This window comes from Ambystoma mexicanum, chromosome 6q (genome assembly GCF_040938575.1).
Source record: "Ambystoma mexicanum isolate Mex_15411 chromosome 6q, UKY_AmexF1_1, whole genome shotgun sequence".
NCBI lineage: Eukaryota > Metazoa > Chordata > Amphibia > Caudata > Ambystomatidae > Ambystoma > Ambystoma mexicanum.
The window spans coordinates 296,283,967-296,303,496 of NC_090937.1; the positions used below are offsets into that span (position 1 = coordinate 296,283,967).

Genomic DNA, 19,530 nt, shown 5'->3' on the forward strand with positions numbered 1-19,530 from the left:
CAACTCGGGGGGTATTCTGATTACTAAGGCTGGTTTCTGCATGCAACTCCTGAGGGGGATTCTGGTTACTAAAGCTGGTTTCTGCAAGAAAATGTAGGTGCCTTTCCCCGGCTTACTACATGTGAGAGAAAAAATAAAAAGCAAACACAACCCCTTGTCGGGGAAAGAGGCACTGAGACCCGGCTGCAAGAGTTCAAAGGATGGTTTATTTCTCCAGCTAGGAAATAACCCAAAAAAAACTCCCCCCCATTTACATCAGTGCCAACATTCATATTATTTAAAGTAACTCTCACAAAAAATACTAAATGGACCCGATTGGCCAGACGGTGTGGTGCAGTAGGTGTGGGTAGCATCTCTTCCTCCTGGCTGGCTGAGTAGCTGACGGACGTCAAACATCTTGTGTTCCATGCAGGTCAGGGTCCGGTCACTGTGGTCACTACCTAAGCTAATATGTTACATACTAAATAACAAATTATTTAAAACATGTTATGCTACTTGTCACATTTCTACATAAGTCACACACAATGATCATTGTCAGTACAATTGGGTCATTTGTGGCTTTAATTGAAGGCCTTGACCTTTATTGTGCATGTAAAAGAATCAGGCTATGTTTCACATCTCTTCTAGGTTTCAAACCCATTAGTACAAGTAAAAACATATAGTAATAAAAATGCTTAAGGTTAATAGTGGGTGTGTTGGGTGGGTTTCGCAGCACAGGCGAGGGTCTGGCACTTGAAAGAAATACCTTACAGGGGGTGCAGGGTCAGGATGGCAATAAATTGTTCTAATGGGGGTGGGTGGCTTGCACGTTTATGAGGACGATTCGAGCAGAAAGTGCTTAGCTCATCCTGGTTCACATGCCGGTTCTCAGGCGAACAGTGATCTCAGAGGAAGAAAACTGTAGCATATTGATTGTTGCAACTTTCTCCAGCTTCAGCGTGAGAATGGAAGCGCAGAGCTTTCCTTCGCAGGGGGAGTGCAAGGGTAGGGGCCAGCCAGCTGCCTGTGCGCCTTGTGTGTGTGTGTCTCTGTCCTTGGCTGCTGCAATGGAAGGGGAGTTGAGCATTGCTGTACTATCGCAGTGAGGCCTGTTCGAAAGGGGGCTCAAAAGATGGATGCCCCGTGTCCTGCTCAGTAGTCCCATCTATGCAGCAGTCAACCGTGGTTAACTTTACATAAGGGCAAGGGGCAATCCCACTACCGGAGGCACGTGGTCCAAGCCTTGTACTGAGGAGCGTACGACGCAAGGGGGCCTGAGGACCCCTCACTCCCATACACAACTACTGAGGGGGATCTGATTACTATGGCTGGTTTCTGCATGCAACTCCTGAGGAAGATTCTGGTTACTAATGCTAGTTTCTGCAAGCAACTCCTGAGGGGGATTCTGGTTACTAAAGCTGGTTTCTGCAAGCAACTCCTGAGGGGGATTGTGGTTACTAAAGCTGGTTTCTGCAAGCAACTCCTGAGGGGGATTCCGATTACTAAGGCTGGTTTTTGCATGCAACTCCTGAGGGGGATTCTGATTACACAGATTGGTCGGATAGTTTAGCAAGTGAACTGCTCACTGTTGGGTTCTGTGTTTAACCTATTGGTTGCAGGTTTCAATACCAGCAAGACTGAATCCATCTTTTATCTTTCAGAGCCATTAAAATAGCTGTAAATTCAGTTAGGTAATAGTAATACTTGTTACTTGCAGTGCTATGGTAACTGTAGCCGCAAATGCTGTAATACATATGTAAGCTATTAAAACTCTATGACGCTGCTACCAGAGGCAAAGCCCCCCAGAAACAAGGCTCATACTTAGAAATAGATTCTGATCCAAAGCATGATCTCAAGAAACAGCATGCTTTCAACAGGGGGAGTGAGAGCACAAGATCAGCCTTCCTATATCATTTCTGACATTAACCTATTTTATTATTTCTTTTGAAACATCATATGGGTTTTAATGTGCTTTGTAGTCCACTAATGATTTGTCTAAAAAGGTTTTGTGTATGTCGTTAAAATATGTGCATTTTTAAAGGCAGTGGAAGTTTGACTCTCACATTTTTGGCCAATTTTTCAACATCATCATCAGTAACATTATTCCAGCCAAAAGGCCATAAAAATGCATTCTCACGCATACAAATAATAACACAACAATTCAAATAAATTCTCATCATTCCAAGGTAGAAACATTTTGGCAGATTACAGTTGCCCCTTGGTCTACCAGTTAATGAATATGCCCATCTATCAGTTAGAAACAGTTCGTAATACCCCTGAATATTCCCCACAGTACAATTCCCCTCACTCAATTGGATTTACCCAAGGTCCTTGTTATGTTATGTTAATGAGTTTTATAAAGCGCACATTCGTCCAAGGGCATCTTGGCGCTAGGAGACATCCAGAGGGCAGCCTACACCAGTCTAAAAGAGTAGCGTCTTAAGCAGGCGCTGTTAGGATTGTTAGGCTTTGAAGGAAGGGAGGTGTTAGGATTGTTAGGCTTTGAAGCAAGGGAGGTGTTAAGTGTGACACTCTGTCCTCCCTGTCCTCTTGTAGTATGTATGATGAGTGCCTGAGTGGTGATGTCATGAATGGAGTGTTTGGGTATGATTGCGTGGAATGCTGTGTGGTGAGTGTTCTACCCAGGGACAGTTGATATTATGTAGCCTGGGTGGTGGGAGCCAGTGGGCTCAGCTCTGATTCTGATCCTGTAATTACTGAAGTAATCCCCCATGTACCATCTGATTAAAGTAACTGAAGATTCCTCCCGGCTCCCAGTGTATCCTTTAACCTGCAGACCCCACTTAGGGTCATAACATAAGGTCATAACAGGCGCCTGAAGTCCAAATGGTTGCGGGTACATCTGAGTGCAGGAGGGAGACAGGACATTCCACAGTTTACCTGCAGCAATGGAAAATGCCCGGCCTCCCACTCAGGAAAGACAAAACCTGGGTATCACCACTAGGCAGGCATTGGCAGAGCAAAGATCGCGACCATGGCAGTAGGGGACAAATGTGTCCCAGAGATAGTCGGCTCCCTGCTGGTAAAAAGCTTGATGGACTAAGCAAAGAGCTTTGAATTCAATGTGCATGGCCACCAGAAGCCAGTACAGTGAGCGCAGGACTTGTGAGGTATGAGAGCCATAGAGTGAGTTTGTAGCAATTTGATCAGTTAGATTTTGCAATGCCTGGAGACAATGTATTAGTCCCACTGGTTGAGCCAGGAACAAGGCATTACAATATTCCAGTCGGCTGTGCACAAGAGCAGCCACGACTGGAGGGTGGCAGTGACTAGGCAAGAAAAGAAGAACCCTTCATAGCAGCCTAAGATGAAAATGGCCAGCTTTACAAACTGCACCGACCTGAGGGGCCATAGAAAGAGTAGAAGAAAGAACAACCCCCAGATTTTTCACCACCGTCACCGGAAGAGGAACATCACCCAGTGTAGAAAGCCAAAAAGAAGGAGTTAAGAGTGCAGGATTAGGGGGAGACCCTACCAGCAAGACCTCCATCTTGTCCCCATTTAGCTTCAGCCAATTGGTGTTCATCCACTGCCCAATATCCAGGAGATAGCCTGACTGGAAGGGGTCCAGGAACCGAGAGAATTCCAAGAAGGAAGACAAAAGAAGAGAGATCAAAGCTTCAAGCAACTTCATAAAACAGGGTAAAAGAGAGATGGGCCCAAAATGTGCTGGAACTAAAGGATACAGTGATGGTTTTTTCAAGAGAGGAATGGTCACTGCTTGTTTAAGTTCCAGTGGAATGTGTCCAGATTGACAAGACAGATTAATGCTTGTGAAACACGACTAGCTATACCTGGCAAGATGTCTTTAAGAACATCAAGTGCAAAAGGGTCAGATGGAGGCTGAGCAGAGGAGTTCAAATGCGCCATAGTCTGACCCACTATTTCACCCGAAAATATAGGGAAATCGGACCAGGCATGTTATTTCATCCGAAAATATAGGCAAATCGGACCAGGTATGACAAGCATCCATTCTTAATGGAATTGAACCGCTACCCATAACAGATTGCTGGACCAATCGGATGTTATTGCGTATTTGTCAATGTGACAAAGTATTCAGCCAGTGAGTCACAGAGCGCCTGCAAAACTGTAGGTGTAAGATCAGTGGTGGAAGAGCCTAACCACCGAAAAAAGCTCTTTAGGCTGATTTAGAGCCTTTTTCAATTTTATAAGTAAAGTGCACCCGCTTAGCTTCATCAATAGCTGTATAGTCACTTTTCATAAGTTGTCGATAAGCCACTTTTTCCAGTGACACCATTTACATTCTGTCCATCTCAAATTGAGACAGGCAGATTTCAAGTCATCAGAGAACCACGGTTTTGAGAGGCACCTACATAGTAGAGTAGGTTTGAGAGGGGCCACAACGTCAGCCTAAACCCTAGGAGAATGTGTTTGTGAGGAGAAATCAGCAGAAATGTTGTCATTACATTGTGAATGAAAGGCAGACATAAGACTATTTCAGTCCGATCGGCGCCAATTTCGCCGCCAGGCAGTAACAGGTGGAAGGAAGTTTAAGGAAAAAAGGAAATAAATAATGATCAGACAAAATCTTCTCTAGCCTCTTCTACTGCTTGTCCTTACTCTTTGGTCTACTTATTTATCATCTTGCCTCCCTCAAATCTATCTACCATTCTGCCATCCGTATCCTCCGTATCCTCTGTCTTCTCACCTCCCGTGACTCCACCACTGCTTCCCTTTCCTCCCTTGGCTGGCTTCCCTTTCGCTCCCAACTTAAATTTCATTTTCTCAGCTTAGTCTTCAAATCTCTCCACGGTCTCGCTCCCCATTATCTTTCTTCCCTTCTCTCTTTCTACACTCCCTCTCGCTCCCTTCGTTCAGCTGACCACTTCCTTCTCACTGGTCCTCCTTCCCCTTGTGCCTCCTCCCGTTTCCGCTCCTTCCAACTCCTAGCACCCCTACACTGGAACTCCCTACCTCTCTCAATCCGCTCTATTCCTACCTTTTCCTCATTCCGCACGTCCCTTAAATCTCTCCTTCTCCATTCCCTGCCATGAAACCCCTCCCCCTCCTTGCTCCCCCTCCCCCATCCTCCCACTCTTTCCCCATAATCTTCTCCCTCCACTTCCCCCTCCACCCCATTCTCACCCATTTACCCCTTCCATTTCCCTCCTCCTCCTCCTACCCATCCCTCCCTCTTCCTCCCAGTTCTACTGCACTACTCTTCCCCTTCCCTTCTGTCTAATTGCTCTACATACTGTTTTGTTGGCCTGATTCAAAATTGCAATTTGCTTCTACTGCTACTGGTATTTTGTTATTGTTATATGTATCCTGTTGTTAAAATGTGCAGTGTTTTGGAGTAAAGCGCTATATCAACTTAATAAATACAAATACAAAATCACTGCTCCAGCAGGGGAGATAGAAATTACAGACTCATCAGACAGGACCAGATGACGGTGTTGCCATATAAATGAAAGTGCTCATTGATTAAGACCATGGTCTGAAAGTGCTTCAAAATACTGGGTAACAATAGGGGGATGAGGTTGATTACATTTAATATTAAAATCACCTAAAACAGGGGAGCTAAAACAGGTGGCCATCAAAGATGCCCACCCTTCTCCACCCTCACCTGCTGACAGATGCGGGGGCCGAGAGGGCCTCGCCACATCGAAGACAGCCTGGGGCCCATGCCCCCCCCACGGCGCCCCCATGGATCTCCTTGCTGCCACTGCGGGGAGCACCGGACACCAGCCACCGGCGCCCCTGCGCATTGGTGTGTGCAATCAGTGTCACACTGTGCCCGGAGCAGCTGGCTGCAGCTACACCACATGGACTTGGAATCCACACAAACACGACCCAGTTAGCCGGGCGAGGTGGCTAGTGCTGGTTAGCTGGCGCCACTAAATCCACCCTCCAGAACCACACTACGGTGCCTCCTGCTACTGGCACCCTTGCACATCACATCGCTGTTCATGGACGGCACCACACTACTCCCTGAGCACATGCTTGGAGCTGCACCACGTGTACACTGACCTAGAATCCATGCAGAATACGGCCCATCTGGTGAGGTGGGACGGTGAGTGCTGGGGTTGCAGGGGCTACTCCATCTGCCCTCTAGGGCCATACCTAGGTGCCCGCCCCCCACCCTAGGAGGGCCCATCTTCTGCAGTGGCACACGTGTCCACTGCAAGGCTCTTTGGACACTAAACCTCTACATACTGGCACATTAACCTTGGCAAGTCTGCACACTACACATAAAAATCATGCTCCCAAACAGGAGTGATAGCCTGAACCCATAATACAGCAGCTGGCTGTGTCTGAGCACCTGATCCTGGTCTGAATCCTGTACAGCAACTGCCACAGAACCTTACTGCTCTTTGACCCTCTTCAGAAATCAGCTGTGGGTCTGCTCCTACACCTGTTGTGTAAACCCTATACCACAGCCAACGTAGTGGTGCTGTAATCAACCTGAGAACCTGCGGACATTAAATCTTTGCAACCCTTATTCAATCCCGCTGCCTCATTGTTAATCCCCTGAGCCCTAACCTGCATGTTGGGTCAGCATGATAGAGGCAAGAGCGACGCTGACAGACACCACAAACCTCGATTCTATCCCTCTGCCTCACAACACAGCCTCTGCTACCCTTCTGACGCAGCACTACACAAATATGACCAAGGGTGCAGGGAAGAAACAATCCTATATCAACATGTAGGCCAAGGCAGCAACTAGGACTCCGGACACAGCAGAGGGTGCCAGTGGTGGACTGCAGCCACCAGAAGAGCCCAGTGAACTACAATGCGTGGAGTATATGCGGGAAGGATTCATGACCATACACACTAAACTCGACGACATGAGAGGCACAATCAGCTCCATCAAAGGCCGGCATGGATAAGACTGACGCCCGCATCACAGACATGGAAACCAGAATGGGGGGCACGGAGGACGAGATCAGGGCGCTCAGAGCTGACGTCAACTTGCTCTCAAAGCATGTGTTAACGATCAGTAAGAAGAATGAAGATTTGGAATCTGGCTCAAGGTCCAACAACTTAGGGATAACAGGGACACATGAAGTCAATATTGAAGGCCCCATGGAAGATTTCATTGAACACACCCTCCTGTCATTATTGGATGCCCCTAAACTGTCACCACAATTCGCAATAGAAAGAGCTCACCGGTTCCTTGCCCCTAAGCCCAAACCAGGGGCACCCCAAACCCCTAATAATAGCCAGAAGAGTCCTCAAATACCGAGACAGAGATACGCTGCTGCGGGTTGCGATAACTAAAGGAGAGCTACTGATGGGCTCCAACTGGTTACCTATACCCCGAAGTCTCAGTGGCGGTGCAACAGGAGCGGAAATCCTTTATGGCAGCCAAAAAGAGGCTTCGAGACCTGGGTGTCAAATATGCGATGTTATAACCTGCCTAGCTACGGATTGAATGCTCTGATAAGGTATTTTGTTTTCACCATACCTGAGGAAGCCATGAAGTTCCTCAATGGCCACTTCCCTGGGTGATCACTGGCAGTAACCATCAGTCATGCGGGAGCCTAGTGGCCGCTCTGTGTTGCGAAATAGATAACGTACAGACTGCCTAGTGCCACCTTATCAGGGTACTTCTGATATAAGCTCGCTGTTGCTCCTAGAATTTACACAATGACTACTTGGGGAGGTGCATCTGCATATTAATTTACATGATATAAGTTAGGCTGTGCTGAAGACCGGTTGCAGTCAGCGAGCAGCCCCCCCAGGCGAACCTGCAAACAATTTTGGGTTGTTGGGGTTGGGGTATTCATTCCTCCAGTTGGGAGGGGGATTGAGTTGGGGGTGGGAACCATTTGGGGAAATAAGCAAAATGTGCTTGACATGTGTGTTATAGTTGGGGAATGGCAGTGTCCCTTGATGGACTTGGTGGTTGCTCCAATGAAATGTTCTCTATTCTCCCAGGTTGGGCTAAAGATAAACACAATGTACTGGCCAAATGTTGAATGAGACACTACAATGTATGAGTTGGAATACTCGGGCCCTGGGCAACCCAGTGAAAATGTGCAAGCTCCAACTATATTCCGTGCGACATAAGGCCTGAATCTTGTTACTGTAAGGAACACATGCAGTGGCAACCGGCTGTGATAGATTTGCTAAAAGCTGGGGCGCACAACACTATTATACGACATATTCTAGTCAAGAGGAGCTATGGTCCTCGCTACAACCGGGGAGCTGCAAGCCAACAGACATATGGCCTCCATTCCGCATTTATTTACAGTCACTCAGGTACACAAGTCTGATACAGAATAGTCAACTGCCTGCCCTAAAATGGGTCCTTGTTGACCGGACCCATAAACCCGATGTAAAACTGTTGTCTCTATTGTCTAATCTGGTAATCATTGCTGTGATGTAATACATAAATGTTGTAACCTAAAAAAACTGTAATGATAAATACTGCCATGTTTATTCCCCCTGTTGTAATGTCAAGAACTAAATAAAGAAAGTTTAAAACAAAAAGAAATCACCTAAAAAAATCAGGCGTGTATATTTTATCTTGAGTTCAGCTATTAAATCAAGAAAAAGATTTAAAAACCGGTATAAAAACTGGGGGCCTGTAAACAATAAGGAAATGCTAAGAGATGTTTGCAGGGATCATAAAAGAAATCAACAGAGCTTCCATATCAATATCTTGCACTAATGGAGTTGGGGATAGATGAAAAACAGACTTAAAGATAATAGCCACTCCCTGATTTTATAACCATCCGACAATGCATTATGCAATCCTGGTGCACCAGCTGCAGTAAGCCAAGTCTCAGTGAGACACATTAAGTCAGGAAGATAATTAACTAATACATCCTGAACGTGAGCTGCATGGGCAACCAAGGAGCGAACATTGGATAAGATCACCTTGAAAGTAGGACCCACCTCCTTAAACAAGTATGCAGGACCACAGCAGTAGGGATCCAATTCAGAGGGAACGGGGTGTCAGACGGAGCAGGATTCAGAATAGTTTGCCGTCAGTCCAGCAGCCAGTGATATATCTTGCCTGGCCAAGACCTGAACGAGCCCAGACGGGCTTGCCTTAAGTGCGCTCCACTGAAGTTTCCCCAAGGACATATGTGCAGTGGGTCACGTGTATCACAGGGAGCGCTGATGACAAAAATGGAAGTGAGACTCCCAAAACTAAAAGTAAATACGGCGAACAATAACATTTATTTATTCATGTATTTCAAAATGTATAAAGCATAAACTAAGGCCCGAAAGCATCTAGGCGCTGGTATTGGCAGTACGGAGAAAAAAAAGTTCTTTACCGAATTGCACACTGATAAGTTAAAAGAGATTGGTTTCGAGTGTCCTGCGGAAGGGAAGGTAATCCTCGATGACACTCAATGACAGTGGAAGTGAATTCCATAATGCAGGAGCCACAACTGAAAAGGACTGACCTCCCAGCCGTGCCCCTTGGTACCTCAGTATTTTAAGAAGCGACTGAGAGGCAGAGCGCAGCTTCCTAGTTGCATAGTAGCGCTCTATCTTATCTTTCAAATACTCTGGGTCTGCATTGTGTAAAGCCCGGTGAGTGACACAAAGTACCTTAAACCCAATCCTTGCCGCCACTGCGAGGCTTTGCAGGAGGGCTGCATAAGGGGTCAAGCGAGGCACATTCAGCGCCAACCTTTCTGCTGGATTCTGGGGCTCCTGCATACGTTGTATCTGATATTTAAGTTGCCCTAAATATATCCTGTTGCAGTAGTCCAGTGACCCCATTATAGTAGACGTGACCATCATAGTTCGGCTGTCTGGGGCCAGCAGAGGCAGTATCTTACTCTAGGTTTTAAGTTTCCCAAACCCTGAATGACTGACTGCCGAGATCTGTGCTTCTCGCGGCCCACTGGGAAGGAGCCTCACCCCACGGCTTTTCATAGATACACATACTACTGGATAGGGGCCAAGTGAGTCAGGCCAGAATTGAGAATTCCAGAGACTGCAAGCCGTTTAGAGACCAAACACCAAGGCCTCCATTTTATTTCCATTCAACTTTAGCCAATTGGCAGACATCCACTTGCCTATGTTGTCCAGGCAGTCACAAAGTTTGCCAAAGGGTTCAGTTTGTGGGGAGTCCAACCAAAACACTGAGTGTCATCGGAGTAGGTGTAAAAAAGGACTCCAGACTCAGCAATCAAGTCTGCCAATAGGCGCACAAAGAGATTGAAAAGTAAAGGGGACAAGGCTGACCCTTGAAGAACCCCACAGGTCAAACCAGAAGAAACTTCCAAAACTAAAAGTAAACAAGACAAACAATAAAATCTTCATATATATCCTCCAAATACAATAAGCAGCTTAAAATTACAGTCCAATTTGAGATGTCCACCCAGATCACAGTTAAACAACCACGTACTGCGGAGAACCAATGGGCGCACTTATTAATAAGTGCTTCCTTGGTTTCTGAGCAGTTAGGGGCCAATTTGGGGACTTCATGCAAAAATACAGATGCCCCCTTGCTTAAGCCTCTTGTCCCGTTATTTTTTATGCTCCACCCTGTTTGAACTCTACTGGCCCTGGGGAAGACGTTGTTGTGGGAGGGGTAGGATGGTGCAGAGTTCACTCTGCAACCTGGGTTCACATCCATCCAGGTACCTCTGGGTGCACAATCTGCCTTCCATACAGTTGTTTGTTGTAATGATTGTACAACATGTTTCCCTGTTGACAATAAAAGGACTGTGGGGTCTAGATGTTTTGCGGCCTGATGCCCTTTAGCAGCCAAAACATGGTTAATGTCAGTGCTCAATGTGGGTGTCAGGGAAGCACTTGGCCCGGCCACATAACTACTGCTTGTGGTGTTGATATGAGCATCATGGTTAGGGATGACTATCTTCTCTGTTAAATCGGTGATACTCTGTACATTCTCCCAAGTTGACACCCCTCGGGCAGGACGGGACTGCAGCCACCGTTCGCGGAGACTAAATCTGAGGTTTGCATAGTCAGTAAAGCAGATGTTTTAGGTGAGCAGCAGTCGCTGGTGGTCAATTCATTCTTGTCCTGCCCCTTCTTTTTTGACTCTGGTCCTATGTGTGGAGGATTTTTGACATTGACGGCCCACAGATTATCCCCAATGTCTGCATTATTCCTATTTTCAGTGAACGCAATGGTCCCCGGGGGTGATGTCAATGATATGAGGTCAGGTTGAAGGGTCTGTACGATTGAGTCATCAACTATGAGGTCCCAAGTGCCACTGTGCCTAGATAGCACCCCATACCCCTGTGGGCAGTTGATGATGCAGTGATTATTGGATTCTGACCTATGGTCACCAGTGATAATGCTGAAATGTCATCGCCCACACTGATTCTGGTCGGTGCTCTGCCAGAGGCATCTGGTCCGGACATCGCCTTGGGAATAGAGGGCTCAAGGGGTGTGATGATTGGGACCCCCCAACACATGCCCACGGCTAGTAATTTGCCTGTCTTGGCATTCTCTGCTTTGCCATTCTCAGTGGTGTTACCGGTGATGTTGGCATTGCCCCTGACCCCTAAGGTATTTCTATTGGTGATTGTGCCACTATCAGTGCTTAAAGTGCTGTTTCAAGCCCTTTGTTTGCCAAGCATTCACCCCCCGCACCGCCAGCTGACCTCATTAACTCCCAAGAACTGGTTAATTTCTTTTATCAAGAAATAGGCTTCGCCCGTATGTCTTGTTGGGCTGTTGGGTCTTCTTGTGTCGGCAGCTTTTATACAAGGCATCAATTTCCGTTTAACTACAAATATTTTGCACTTTGGCGCTGCAGAATCTGCCACAATGGAGTTAAATGATGATAGACGTCGAAAGTGAGGAAAATGAATTTACTTGTAGTGAAGGCAGGGGCTAAGCAGAAGGGCAAAGAGTGATAGGTTGTAGATAAATGACACAAGTTAGACCTCCCGCTGGCCCTCAGTCTCAGCCGCGCAGTCTTCACAACCACACACCACCTCATCTGGTCAAAATTGGCCCTTTTCTATTCTCAGGCATGGTGCCTCCTCCTTGGGTTCCAGTGCTGGATTAAAGGCTCTGCCGACCGCCTCCTGGTGCCGAACATGCTGCGGGCGCCAAACAACTGCACCCTTTCCCCTGCGTGATTCACCTTGCGGGGGGGGGCCTGGACCCAAAGTAGTGGATGGGGCGTGGCTTCAGGCAGCGATACGGCAAGTCCTTGGGGGCAATCCTTGTGTCAGCAAGCAAGACAGGAGAGACGCAAACACACCTGCACCCTTTCCCCCTTTCAATACTTTTGGTTGTGCCACACGTTATTTAGGCTGATCTAGCTGTGTCCCCTTGCTCTCTGCACATGGCAGGATCGGACGGGGGCAGAAAATAAGCATGGGCACCAGTGAAAAAGTGGCCTACAGTCACAAATGCAATTTGTTTCTTTTGGGACAGACTGTTTAAATAGTAATAAAGAAGGTTTGTTTGGTAAAATGTGCTGCAAATTGTGCTCTTTAAAGAATATGTGTTGCAGTTGTTCAAACCTATTAGATGCACAGTGAGCAAACTCATCACTCTGGCCAACTTTGGCTCAAGAAACTGGTCCACTCGCATTTTGGGCTTGCACATTCAGCATTGCCCTATTCCTCTATCAGCCAGTCAGAGCCTAGTGTCTGGAGGGACACAGCCAACCTCACTGGTGATGATAAACCACATTTTTCACTAAAGGAGATCCAGACGTGGACCCCTTGCTTACTGTGCCCTGAGAGAGGCTCAGCTTACTGAGGAGGCCCAGCAAGGCCGAAACGCATGGCTGGGGTTGCTGGTGGTACTCGTGTTCAGAGAAGAATTGCCTGCTTGGTGCTAGACTACCTTTGTAGGTGGCACCAGAATGATGTGCAAATCGATATTTCTCCACTGCGAAAGGTGCAGTGAGCTCAAACTTGGTTGCAGACACTCCTGGGTGGAAGAAATTCCATGCAAAGGGTTATTTGAACCATGATCTTCCTCAGTAGAGGGGTCCCACAATCTTAATTTGTAAAACTTGAGGTTCTACCCTAGGTAACCAAGGGCAATCCAGACGTGGACCCCTTGTCACTGTGCCCTCAGAGATGCTCAGCTTCACCTCACTGATTAGGCCCGACTATGCCAAGGCACGTGTCTGCGGTTGCTGATGCTACTTTTGTTCAGAGGAGAATTGCATATGGTCTGGGTGCTGGACTCTCCTTTTGAGTGCAGCCAGGAGGATATGCAAATGTTTTTTCTCCTCTTTGAAAGGTGCAGTGAGCTCAAACCTGGGTCTAGACCCTCCTGAGTGGGAAATATCCCATACACAGATTATTTGAACCATGTTCGTTCTCCGTAAAGGGCTCCCACACATTTGTAAAATATTGTCAAAACACATGTGTGGTTGCTGATGATGCTCTTGCTTAGAGGAAAGTTAACAATCATTTAGGTGATGGGCTGTCCTTTGGGTTTAGCAGGCCAATATGTAAATGGATATGTCACCTGTAGTAAGGCACAGTGAGATACAATGTGACTGTGGACCCTGCTGAGTGGGCACCATGCCAGAGAACAGGTGATTTGCCTGTCTGCCTGGAAAATGTTTTAATTCCACTATGTATTTAACTGAAGTGCTCTCCACTCAAAGTAACTTCTAAGGAGTTCAGCCTCAGGTGTCTGGCCTCCGCTATCTAGATCTTTCAACTTACTAAACTGGGCGCCATCTTTACAACGACCCTCTTGCTGCATGCAGGAAGAGGGAATTCTGAAACATGGTGACGCAATAAGAGCCGCAGATTCTGGAATTCGTGGGTCTCCTTTTCATTATGGGTTTATTGCTGGATGGGCGCTGCTTCAGAAAGTCCAGCAGGGTCAGCCATAGCCTTTCGGCACACCATAGATTCCACGTGGTCACAAGATGAGCATGTTATCGTTTCAAACAGGGCGCATGTTTTATTCAGTGCTGAGTTGCTTTGGATGTGAACATGTTTGGCTTTTGCTTGGCTTAGGGCAGAACAATGCATTTTCTGAGCTTGCTGTAAAAAGGAGGTGTGGGAAACCAGGTAGTATTTTGCAGTTATGAGGCCATCATGTCTTGGGAACAGTGATGAAGTCAGGGGCCTGACTCTGTCCTAAGGACTGGGGGCACCCTGATGCTCAAAATGTCAGCTTATCACAGCATTGCCAGTGTGGTGAGCTACCTGGAGGCAGTACAGGGTGGTAGCTCCCAATATGTGGTTGCACCCGAGCCCGAGTCATGTGACTTCCGAAGTCAGAGACACTGAAGACGGAACCCAGCCTTCACTTTATTGTGAACGCCTGGTCCGTACTTCCTATATATGAAGAGGCAAGTAGGAGCACTGCAGACTGTGGCATGTTGAGAGTGTCCAAAGAGCACTGTATCCCTGAGGGAGCGGGGAATGGCGCTCTATCTATCCCTTACTGAGAGCTAGAAGGGCTCTACATCCCTACCCAGTGACACGAGACACTCTAAGCCTGGACCAGGAAGAAAGGGGAAGGGCACTATCCACCAGGCTCAATACACATAGCCCGCCGGGTGCTGTATCCCTGCAAAGGGGAAGGGTGGCAAAGAAGTGGCAGAGTGCTTGCTATACCCCTCTGAGTGCAACCTGCGCATAGAAGAAGCTGGATGCCATATCCCTGGAACTGGGATTTGGTGCCAAGAAGTGGCTACACGCTTTTCACCTGATTATTCAATGGGAAACATTCGCAATTAAACTTATATACACATCCCTAAAACCTATTGCCATTTATTCCATCCACCCCTCTTTTAATTTCATTAAATCCGTAAAAAACTTATGGGAGTCATATAGTTTGGTGATCCACCACAGATCCCTAGCTACTGCTGATTTAAATAGTCCACCATTAAAACCAGAACCCTCATTTATAATCTATTAGCGAAAGCTGCCATGAAGCAATCACTAGTAGGACAGCTTGACCTCCAGATGACAGCTCGGCAGCCTCATCTGTGTAAAATTCAACCCGGTTAACTTTTTTTGTTTTGGCTATTAGGTGTGCCTGAGGGTAACCTTTAAAGCCACCACTATTAGCAAAGGAGTGCCGATAGGTAGGAGAACGGAATGCGATGAGAGACACGCAGCTTGTGGGTGCTGTTTGGTTTTGCCCCCTCATTGAATGCCTCTGGAAATGCTAATTCCTACGGCCACTCCTGCCCACTGCCAGCCAGTTCCACCTAAAACAAATGCTCCGGGGATCTCTTTGAGTTAGCTCCTTCATGCAGTGACATCAAACTGTGGGCTTTTATGAAGCTGCCATTGTTATATCTAAGCAGTGTTCTGAAAGGTAATGGCTTAACTGCAGATGTAAATCAGCTCCTAACATGCATATCGGTTCCACGGTTTAAATTCCGTTTTACAAAGGATCATGTGCAAGACCAAACGTTTTGGCATGTTGATAGGCATTAGGTAAACATTTGCCAGGCCCTGCCATCATATGGCCATGTACCCACACCATCTTCCAGCTGATGCCATACTATGGCCAGGTAGTACCATTATGGCAGTACTTTGACAAATGCCTACCTATAGCATGGGTTCCATGTAACAATGTATCTGCAAAAATGACGCCTGACAAAAAAGTCGCCGAAAAATTGCAGTTTCTTGCAGGGACATTATTATATTAAACATGTGGGGGACATCCCTGCAACCCGCAAAACCTTTTTTTTTTTCAAGGGTAGCCGAGGACACCCCCCGCAACCCTTGTTCCCCTTGATCTCATACATATGGTCACCATACATAATGTCGCCACAATCTTTTCTCTGCAACATTATGTATGGCGACCATATGTATGGGGATAAGGTAACCTGATACCATACCATGCCTACCCAAAAGGCAAAATTGTTTGCTTTGCCAATTTTAGACTGGTATGACTCAGAGTCTCCATGCCAAGAATAAACTCAGCTAATCAAACATTTCATCCATTTCTCACCCTCCTGACAGTGGATCCCCCTCCTGACAGCGGATCCCCCTCCTGACAGTGGATCCCCCTCCTGACAGCGGATCCCGTATCCATGAGGCAAATGGGAAAGAGCCGTGGGCGGCAACAACCTTACAGAATTCCCTCTCTGCCTCGTGAGTGACTTATGTCCATGTATTAAGCCTCTGACCTTAATCTGTCTGTAGATCGCTACCATCCCAGACATCCCTTCCGTTCTCTTACGCTACTATAGCTAATGAAAGTGCCAGGAAGGAAAAGCTGGCAGTCTTGGTTTACCGTCACCATGCTGGGGATTCCTGAAATGATATGATGATGATGATGATGATATGATGAAATGTGTGGTGGCATGACACGTCCATACCCAGACATGATCCACAATCCCCTTGATTACCAAACCTGGCAGATGAACTGCATTCCCATCAAAGTACTTCTAACCCCCACTCACTGAAGAAGCTACACACATGAGCAAATAGGCAGGCTTGGTTGTGCCTCCTCGTGCCCTTATCCTGCCTTACTAGGCCATGTTGTGCCATGCTATCTGTTCCTTGATTGTTTGCGCCCCCGCTCACCTGTCCAAATCCTAATTTCTACTGTATACGATACTGATCCCAGGTGCCCCACTATGGTTACGCCCACTGGGATTTGCGCCAACTTTTCCTCCACCCTGCCACTGATAGGAGCCAAAGGAGCATCAAAGTCAGCGACCTCACTGCTCGCCTCTCCAGTCTTTTGGGTTTAATGTAGCACATTACCTTGGCGTTCAGTATATTTCTAGCCAGGCCCGCATTTGACAGATAAGGAAGAGAATGCAATCTTGGTCCAGCCGTGAATGAATCGTGGATGAGAAGCCACATTTTATGGTTTCAGCTTTTAGATCAACCAGGTGTGTTGCTAGGTCTGGAAAAGATCCGGGGCTACCCTAATGTCAGAACCATCGGCACTCGGGCTAGCTAGCCTTTTGCTTGTAGACCTTCAGCTTCTATCCTGGGCTATATCCCCATCATTCCCCCCCAGCAACACCTCTGAGATCAACCCCCCTTTTGTCCTGTCTTTTTCGTTACATAAAGAACCTCATGCTGGTGTTGAACTTGAATTGGGATTGGCTGCATGGCTGAGGATGACTGTACTGTTGTGCCGGAAGGCTTGCTGTGATTGGCTGCAGCCTCTGCGCTTTACATTTGGTACTCGGACCTGTATTGTGCACTCCTTTGCTTTCCTGGTTTCTTGGTTAGAAGTTGAATCACTTACGTGGCGTGTTTAATGGAGGAAATTAGACTGGGGGCTTGCTCTCCACTATCTGTCCCCTAGGGGACAACATTGCTCAGTAGAAAAGAGCTCCCCACCCCTTGCTTAATAGCAGTGGAGAGTGTAGCCCACTTCTGTTGCTCTCTGAGTGTGTGCCAGGTAAGTGCTATGGGAATCAAGAGAGCAGTCACCAAGGACTTCATTAAGAAAACGGGTGTAGTGTGCGGCACAGGAGCCACATTCTCTGTGCTATCACGCACTACTTCACCACACTACGGAATGGAAGGAAATGGTTAACATTTGACAGTCAAGCTCCAGTAGGGAAGATGACAGCACGGATGTGGCTGTCAGTGTGTTAATAGAGAGTGACGTAAGATAATAGGTTTGTAGATGTGACCTGTAAGCATAATATGTATGGATCTTTGAGGAGGACATCGCTGCTGGGTCCTCTGTGGTCGCCCCAATCGGAGTTAAGACATAAAACTACACCAAAAACGAAGGCGTGAGGTTGGGGTGAGTGCGGCCTCATGGATTCGGAAAGTGAACAGATATTTGCACAACACATTCTGCAATGTTCTTACTCCATTTAAACGAATGTGTCCTCCTAAGTGAATGGCTTACCTGATCCACAGGCAGCACAGATACACAATAAGGCCTCAGTCCCTCAATACATTCCAATATCTCAGAAGACACCAGCCTCCAACCTCTTCTCTCCAAGTCCAAGGAAAGTGATCACAGCGCCTGGAATCTAGAACTCTCAGCCTCTGCGTTCTGTTCCCCAGTAATAAGACATTGTGACCTCATCTGCACAGCTGCTTGTTACTTTTCTAATGCCCCCGGCCTGGCAATGATTCCTGATGTCACCGGAAGTAAACCTGCAGACCTGAGACTGAGCTGGCAGAACCTGGCGTGGGTGATGTCCTCTCCAACGGCAGCTGGAGCCACTGCAGAAAGGTCTCTGCCCACTTCGGGTGTCAGGCTAGCAACCTTGTGTATGAGCGAAGAAAGCATTAAACAATTAAACCGGTATGTGGCATGGCGACAAGGCACAAAGGTAATAATAGCTCAGTAAATAATCATAAAGCATGTAATTTGATTTTATGCAGCATAATCTATGCGCCAACGGGCTCCGTCACAATGTCTACCTATTTGTGTTATCACTTATTGTGTGTGTTTTGGATGAGAAATACACAAAGGCTTCCAGAAAGACAGGTCCACTGCACGTCTGGCTATGTATGGTTGCATGAATGGCAGACTGTAGGGATTCTGTGTACCTCCTTTTCAAAGCCACTTTACAGGCATCCTGTATCCTGTATGATATCGCGTTACAAATGCCATATCATATCTGTATCTACAGGCTATCTGGAAAATATAGCCTTACAGTCTCAGACTTCATCCCTAAAGGTTGTGAATGTGAAACAGTATTCTTAAGGGCATTACAAATGGGCAGAATCTGTCTCTTACGAGTGATAAGATACTGCCCATTTCTAACTGCGTGACTGGCCCCTGACTATGGGCAGGAAGAGAGGGTTCTAACTCCTTTCTTAGTTCTCTAAAAGATGGTGGAATGTTAAAACAGAGCCCTTCAAGCGGTTCATCCAACGAGTGCTGCGTGTGCCTTATGTTTAGATAGGCGAATGTGTTCTAATTAGGACCAGGTTCATTATAGCAAATACGAAGCCAGTAAGCATTGTCCTGCCTCACTAAACTTTGCACACATCTTTACCAATTGAACTCTTTTCGGCACGGCATTCTTTGGGATTTAGAACATACCACTAGCACTTCTTTTGAGGTTTTCTGAGAACACCTTGAGACCACCATTGTCTTTCCTGTTCTCATTCGTCCTCTGCCCATGCAGTTAGGCCTACATGGCACTAAAGCATTGACAGTCTACCCTCACACCGTTTCCCCTATATTACTGTACCCCCTCCCCATTCCCGACTCTCCATGCAACTCTCCACCAGGCCAGGACCGTCCATCCTCAGGGGTCTACTGGGGCAGGCTTCGATGGGGCATACAGTGGTGCGGTAACTTGTAGCCAAAGGTTATAGGTGGTTTTATATACGTTTCTGGAAGAAGAGTAGAATTTTGTTTTTTCAGTAAACATTATTTTAAAGTGTTTTCCTTTATTCGTGCTTGTTTCAGGCAAATAGTGGCTTCCAAATCCAAGATGGTGGGAAGGACCAGAGAAGCTGATTGGTTCCCTCATCCCGGTCGGGAAACATAAAACCTGGAGGAACAATGTATAACTCCCTTCGTCCAGGATGGTTAATCTAGCCGGTCCTCTGCCCACACAGCTCATTATCAAGGCCTCTCAGCTAGCCTTACTTCCAAGATTTCTGTCAGGAATTCTGTAATTGCCTCATGGGAAACGTTCCAGTAAATCATTTTATTTGTTTATTTTTAATTTTTTAC

General features: G+C 46.9%; 1 protein-coding gene across 1 annotated transcript in view; it reads right to left on the reverse strand.

Annotated features, from left to right (window-relative positions):
* The window catches only part of LOC138515207 (uncharacterized), a 154,842-nt gene extending 136,997 nt beyond the window's left edge, over window positions 1-17,845 (reverse strand). Inside the window, exon 1 of the mRNA XM_069630167.1 lies at window positions 17,737-17,845. The gene's annotated coding sequence lies outside the window, so the exon portion shown is untranslated. The remainder of the gene's footprint in view (window positions 1-17,736) is intronic.
* Window positions 17,846-19,530: the final 1,685 nt, after the last annotated feature.